The sequence below is a fragment of the Trichechus manatus genome, unplaced genomic scaffold (genome assembly GCF_000243295.1).
Source record: "Trichechus manatus latirostris isolate Lorelei unplaced genomic scaffold, TriManLat1.0 scaffold00013, whole genome shotgun sequence".
NCBI lineage: Eukaryota > Metazoa > Chordata > Mammalia > Sirenia > Trichechidae > Trichechus > Trichechus manatus.
Genome location: NW_004443949.1, coordinates 14020854 through 14028491, shown reverse-complemented (window position 1 = coordinate 14028491; position 7638 = coordinate 14020854).

Here is a 7638-nt window from a genome sequence, read left to right as displayed (position 1 = left end):
GCTGTCAAGTCGACTTAAACTGCCCCATAAGGTTTCCAAGGAGCGGCTGGTGGATTCGAACTACTGACCTATTGGTTAGCAGCCAAGCTCTTAACCACTATGCCACCAGGGTTCCATGATGGGAGTAGATGAGATAAACAGGCAAGTAAACCTAAGTAAAGAAGAGTGGTGTATTGACCTTTAGGAACTCCAAAGTTAAAAGTCAGGATATAGATAAGAAAGAGCAAAACAATAAAGAGGAAATTAAGAAACAGTGAGGTCAGAATAATGGACCACAACCACCACAACCTCCACCAGATTGAGTCCAGCACAACTAAATGATGCCCAGCTACCACCACCGACTGCTCTGACAGGGATCACAATAGAGGGTCCCTGACAGAGCTGGAGAAAAATGTAGAACAAAATTCTAACTCACAAAAAAAGACCAGACTTACTGGTCTGACAGAGACTGGAGAAACCCTGAGAGTATGTCTCCCAGACACCATTTTAGCTCAGTAATGAAGTTACTCCTGAGGTTCAACCTTCAGCCAAGGATTATACAGGCCCATAAAACAAAACGAGACTAAAGGGGCACATCAGCCCAGTGGCAAGGACTATAAGGCAGGAGGGGACAGGAAAGCTGGTAACAATGAGCCCAAGGCCAAGAGGGGAGAGTGTTGACATGTTGTGGGGTTGGTGACCAATGTCACAAAACCATATGTGTACTATTTAATGAGAAACTAGTTTGTTCTGTAACCTTCATCTAAAGTACAATACTAAAAACAAAGAAAAAAGTAAAAGAAACAGTGAGGTGGGAAGAAACCAGCATAAGATAGTGTCCAAGAAGCTGATTAAAGAAAATGGTTCAAGGGGGGAGGAGTGATTAACAGCTGTAAATGACTGTGAAATGCTAAGTATGAAAAGGATTGAGAATAGATCATAAGACTTCACAATGTGGCTATCCATTGTGACTTTGTCAGGAGTAGTTTCATTATAAAGATGGAGGTAAAAATCTGACTGGAAGGGGCTGAAGAGATGAAAGGAGAATAATTGAATGGAATGGGGAATGGAAAAATCTCTCAAGGAGTCTCTTTAACAAGGAAGGAAGCAACCAGTCAGTAGTTAGTGAGATAAGAGGGGACATGAGAAGGATTTTCGAGATAGAAGGAATCACAGGATATGTTTATGCAAATGGATAATCTAGTAAAAAGGAAAAATAGATAATACAGTCGAGGGTTAAATATTGCTGTAAATACTTCCTCGAGTAGGCCAGAGGTGATGGGATCTAATGTAGAACCCGTGTGTGAATGTCTGTGGAGAAGGGATTAGCCTTAGACATGAGGGTAGAAACATGAAGATCACGTAGGACCAGGCAACATTTCCTTCCAAGTAAGTAAGCTGACTCAGTGGAAACTACCAACAACATGAGGGAAGACTGTCTGTAGAAACAGGTGGGAAGGCAAAGCATATAGTGCTGAATATATTGATTTCTACCAGTTGCAGTGAAGCAAACCCTGTATATGTTAGCGTAGAACTGTGCTCCATGGAGTTTTCAATAACTGATTTTTCAGAAGTAGACTGTAAGGCTTTTCTTCTGAGGCACCTCTGGGTGGACTCAAACCTCCAAACTTTCAGTTAGCAGCTGAATCTGTTAACTCTTTGCACCACCCAAGGGCTCCAAATATATTGATAGGAGGGTAAATAAGGGAGGGGTAATGTGGGAATTCCAGAACACTTAATTGTGCTCATGAGAAACCTATGCATAGATCAAAAGGCAGTCATCTGAAGAGAACGTGGTTGAAAATCAGGAAAGGTGTGCGTCAGGGTTGTATTCTTTCACCATACTTATTCATTCTGTATGCTGAGCAAATAATTCAAGAAGTCAGACTTTATGAAGAAGAACAGGTCATCAGGATTGGAGGAAGACTCCTTAACAACCTGTGATATGCAGATGATACAACCTTGCTTGCTGAAAATGAAAAGGACATGAAGCACTTACTGATGAACATCAAAGACTACAGTCTTCAGTGTAGATTACACCTCAACATAAAGAAAACAAATATCCTCACAACTGGACCAATAAGCAACATCATGATAAACGGAGAAAATATTGGACTTGTCAAGAGTTTTGTTTTACTTGGATCCACAATCAATGCCCATGGAAGCAGCAGTCAAGAAATCAAAGGACGTATTGCATTGGGTATATCTGTTGCAAAAGATCTCTTTAAAGTGTTAAAAAAAAAAAAAAAAAAGATGTCACTTTGAGTACTGAGGTGCACCTGACCCAAGCCATGGTGTTTTCCACCACCTCATATGCAAGTGAGAGCTGGGCAATGAATAAAGAAGACTGAAGAAGAATTAACTCCTTTGAATTATGGTGTTGGACTGCCAAGAGAACCAATACCTCTGTCTTGGAAGAAATACAGCCAGAATGTTCCTTAGAAGCCAGGATGGCAAGACTTTGTCTCAGGTAATGTGAACACGTTATCAGGAGTGACCAGTTCCTGGAGAAGGATATCATGCTTGATAAAGTACAGGATAAGTGAAAAAAAGGAAGACCCTTAATGAGATGGATTGACACAGTGGCTGCAACAATGGGCTCAAGCATAACAATGACTGTGAGGATGGCGCAGGATCGGGAACTGCTTTGTTCCGTTGTACGTAGGGTTGGCATGAGTCAAAACTGACTCCATGGCACCCAACAACAACTACAGTGAATACTTATGGTCATCAACTGAGACTGGGAGAAAAGGCAAAAAATAACAGTCTAGAATGTTGAGAAACTAAGTGAAATAGGAAACTAAAATATAATCACTAGGCAGTACTAAGGGGCCATGGGAGGTTCATTTATAGGAATTTAAGTGTGACCAGTAATCAGTCGTGTGATTTTTTTTTTTTCCTCTAGTTATTGTCATCAGCAGGTTTGGTCTAGGTAGAGAGTTGGATTTAGTTAGAATTGTGATTTTACCAAGCAAACAAGCTGAAGGACACTGAGGTTGTAAAAAAGGGAGTTATTACAAACACTGACCAGGGAATTCAACCATGATAAGAAAGGAGGAGAGTGCATAAGTGGGTATGAGGGAAAACAGAATGGTGGTAGAATCAGTGGGGTTTAATCCTAATTGAGTTAAAGGTTGTTAGAATATTTAAGCACTGAAAACTTTTCTCCGTGTTAGAAGGACTAAGGAGAGAGTAATTTAATGTAATACATGGAATAAATACAGAACTTCGTTTATCACTTACTTAGGTTTTCGAATCTTAATCCACCAGATAATGCTCAGTTATACCAAGAAGGACATCTTTGGCATTCCAGTAGTAACTTCTCTAGATATTACTCAAATCTTACGATTTTTTCTTTCTTGCCACTTACAGGTAATATATTTGCAAATTACATCTTCATAAAGATCAGTTTCTTGTACATATTCTTCTTCTCTAACTTTTTAGAATCAGAGAAAAGTTGGTGGTTTTCACTCCTTCATCCCAACTCCACTTTTTCATTTCCCCTGTCATTACAAAGGCAGTGTTAAAAGCTGATAAGGGACTTTTCCCATCTTACCAATATGATAGGAATATCACCATGAATTTTTCCAGTTCAAAATCATAAAATCTGTTATTGTTTTAAAATGATTAACTTATATATTCTCATAAGATAGCAGTTTTATATTTACATATAGAAAAAGTGATACAGCAAAAGGTTATTAAATGAGTAAATGGCTGATTTGGGATTTACAACAAAGTCTGGATGCTGTTTTCAACTAGGTTACAGTGAAAATAAATAATAATAGTTTTTAATACTATTTTGGGATTTGTTTTGTTAAAAAAGAAAGAGCAAGCAGATATTTAAATTGTTTTCAATGGTGGTTTAAAAAGGCAAAATATGAACTAACCTGACCTGTATGAATTTAGGATATTTTCTTTTCTTATGCTCCAATTTCGGTAAGTTTTGAATGTGTTCCATGAGTTTTCAAAACGAACCTGATGACCTTGCAATGATTAATTTTAGAATTAGAAAATTCTAGTTACCAGCCAGCTTGCTCTGTCACCTAGATATTTTAGTAAAGCCTGGAAAAAAAGTAGGCCAGCTACTCTTCTCTGTGTCTCAGCCTTTCTTCTATTCCCTCTGTGTATGTGTGTGTGTGTTTGTGAGTGTATGTGTGTGCATACTTGTTCATGCACGTCTGACTGTTTTGAGCAGAACAGGACAAGGAAAATGGAAAATGTTTGAATACAACTGACTGAGCATAGGCCAAGCAGCAGTTGAGGCAACATGCTCTAAGATCATCAGTTGTACCTACATTTTGGTGATAGTTATGTCTTTTTTGACTCTTATGATTAATTCCATTTTTCTGTCATACATCCCAAAAGTAAAATATCATTATTTTTTTACTTTTGAGAATAAAAGGTAATCCAAGGATATATTGTTTTCTAATGAATTAAAGTATAAATTTAATATTGTACAAACCATTAAAGTAGAATTATGGCAGTTTTAAAGCTTCGAGACCTAAAACCAAACCCCTTGCCATCGAGTCAATTCTGACTCATAGCAACCCTGTAGGATGGAGTCAATCTGCTCCATAGGGTTTCCAAGGAGCTGCTAGTCGGTTTGAACTGCCAACCTTTTGCTTAGCTGCTGTAGCTCTTAACCACTGCGCCATCAGGGCTTCAAACTTCAAAGACATATATAAATAAAAGGAAATGTACTAAATTTATCAAAATGGTTGCTTGTAATGGGAAAAATTGGGAGTAAAGAATGGGATATTAAATGAGTGCGTGTGTGTGTATGTGTATTTATATACACATATAAATGTAGATGAAGAAAAAATCCTGGATACAACCAAGGATGATAATGAACCTCAGCCCTCTGCACCTAATATAAACTTGAAATTTTATGAGTATTAATTTGTAATATAGGATACATGATAATATTAATTTGAGCCATATGTAATTGCTATACTTACAGGTAAAAACAAATGTCTATTGACAATTCTATCTTCTTTAACCTTACGCTAATAATAATAAGCAATACTGACCTGGGACGTCATAAAAAGAACATGTCATGTCATCCTTACCGAAACAGTCTGATATAATCAGGACATATGCATGACAAGAGATGATTACACTGATGCTCAAGAAAAATTAACTAAGTTGTGAAAAGTTAGAGAACTACTAAACGCCAAACCTAGATTTGCTGAAATCCTAATCTAGTTTGCTTGCTAATATAAACCTTAGTTGGATGATCATGGGCCTGAGTTCTAGCCTTGATTCTTCCCGTAACTGTGATAATTCTTGTCTTTTTAATAAAGCTGTCAATATTATTGTTTTTCTATTTACTCTGGGAACAAGAATGCAGTTCCTCCCTCATTACATTGCTAGTTAGCAGACTGGGTTACTGAGATGTTGACTAAACTCTAATTTCTCATACCCTTCCATGTAACTATTTCAGCAAAGATCTGTTTAGGCTGAAAAGTAAAGGGTCACCAAGAGCATACACTGATATTGCTACCATTTTCTTTATTAAATGGTCTTGCTAATAGCCTATAATATTGACATTGCCACACATTTTGGTTGTAAGTCCTTTGATTTTTCAAATACTATTTTATGGAGAATCTAATAGGAAACAGACTTGTTTAAGGGTGTGCTCTCACTGAAGAGGGAGAGGATGAACCTGAGATATTGTTCCTGTTTAACTCTTTATACCATCTTCCCTGAAATCCCTAGGCTCTGGGAAATCCATTTTGAAGTGTCCATTATTTCTCCAGTCCCTTGTTTTTCATGTGGAATAACACTAAATTTCCCATTGTATTTCCTTTAAATGTCAGAATTCGACATTAAACTAGCTGAATGACCATGAATGAGTATCATTTCCAAAGTAACTTACATTTCATCATCTAAGTGTGTAAGATCCTTCCAACATGAATATTTTATGTTGCTATGAACTGGAGGAATGATTATTAGATAAATGCCAACCAAATATTTAGTACATAGGACAGTCATTTAGTATATTTAGTTCTCAGAAAATACAGTGTAAAATAACTCTCATTAAGATGTAATATCTGCTAATTTCACTGACATTTCAGAGAGATATAGGTAAAATTTTGAAATTTCTGTACAATATTCGTTACTATCCCACATATGGTGGCCCCTTCTTGCAGTGAATGCTGATACCAGGGTGCAGACGTAAGGAAGACATTCTGCCCTTACTACGTCAAGGCCCTGAGGGATGCAAAAAACTTTCATCACTGATTATAAAAAGGTGTGTTTTCACAAGGCACAGACTGTCATCTAGTCAAAGAATCCAGAGATTCAAGGTTAATTATGTTTTCAATAACTGTTTTATTTTGTTAGGAAACTTTCCTTCTTATCCTGAGAGTGTTTTTCCTAGCATCTTTCAGCATGCCAGATCATGGAAGTCATTCTAACTCTTCTGTACCATGAAAAGAACAAATGTAGGAATAAAATTAATTTGTAATAGTTGAAACTGCTAAAAGAAGCATTTTTTGTTTGTTTATATATTTTTAATCCAGTGGAAAATACTCTGGTCTTCCAAAAGACCCATCTCCTCCTCTCATTTTGAAACTTTTACTTTTTAGTAACTAAATAATCATATGAAATCGGCACTATTATATCACACCTAATTTCACAAACGTTGTGTAACTTAATACCAAAACAGTCTTTGCATTTTCTTTTAGAGCTGAGGTCAACAAACTTTCCTCTGGAAAGGGACACATAGTAACTATTTTAAGCTTTGTGGGCCATACTATCTCTTTTGCAACTGTTTAACTCTTCTATCTGGACATGCTAAAGCAGTCATAGACAATACATGAGCATGGCTGTGTTCCAATAAAAAATTAAAAGGAGAAGAAAAAAAGCAGGTGGCAGGCCAGATTTTGACAACAGAACATAGTGTAACAACCCCTGCTTATAGGAAATATTTTAAAATCTACTTTGTATCTTTTTTTTTTTTCCAGTAAATTTATCTATTCATTCAGAATTGCAGAAGGGAAAAAGGGCAAAGCGTGATCAGGAATGATCAAATGGTGCAGTTTAAATCGTGAGATAGAGTAAGTAAAGGTTCGTCAGGGATCTGAGATCTGTGAGAGACTGGGGGAATTTATGTATAGAAATAAAATGTATCCATTTCTAGCCCATATCCATAAAAATGGGTTGAAAACTCTCTAAAATCAACTAGTCTTTTCCTCACAACTCTCCCCACACAGTGTTTCATGAAGAAAACGGCCTATTCCTGAGCCATTGAAAATGTATGAGGAAAACAAAGGCTGTTACCTCATTTAGTGCTAAATTGTTTGCGACACTAGCGTAGAATATTTACTCCCTCATGTCTATTGGCAATTGTTCTACAATCTGGGCAATCACTTCGTTTTCTGAGGCTACAACTTCCTCCCCTATGGAATGAAGAGACTGGTTTAGATGAGAACTAAAATCCCTTCAACTTTTAAAATCGTGTTAAATAGTAGCCCATTTCTCTCCTTACATTGTCAGAGATCGCAGTGAAAATTCTCTCACGTTTTGGTCTTTGCAATAACACATCTCATGTAATGTTTTGCCTCATGTCTAATGCTGCCATTTCACCAATTCTACGATGGCTACACGCTTCCATTCTGATACTGTTTCTATTTTTTGTGTCTTTTTTTTTTTTGT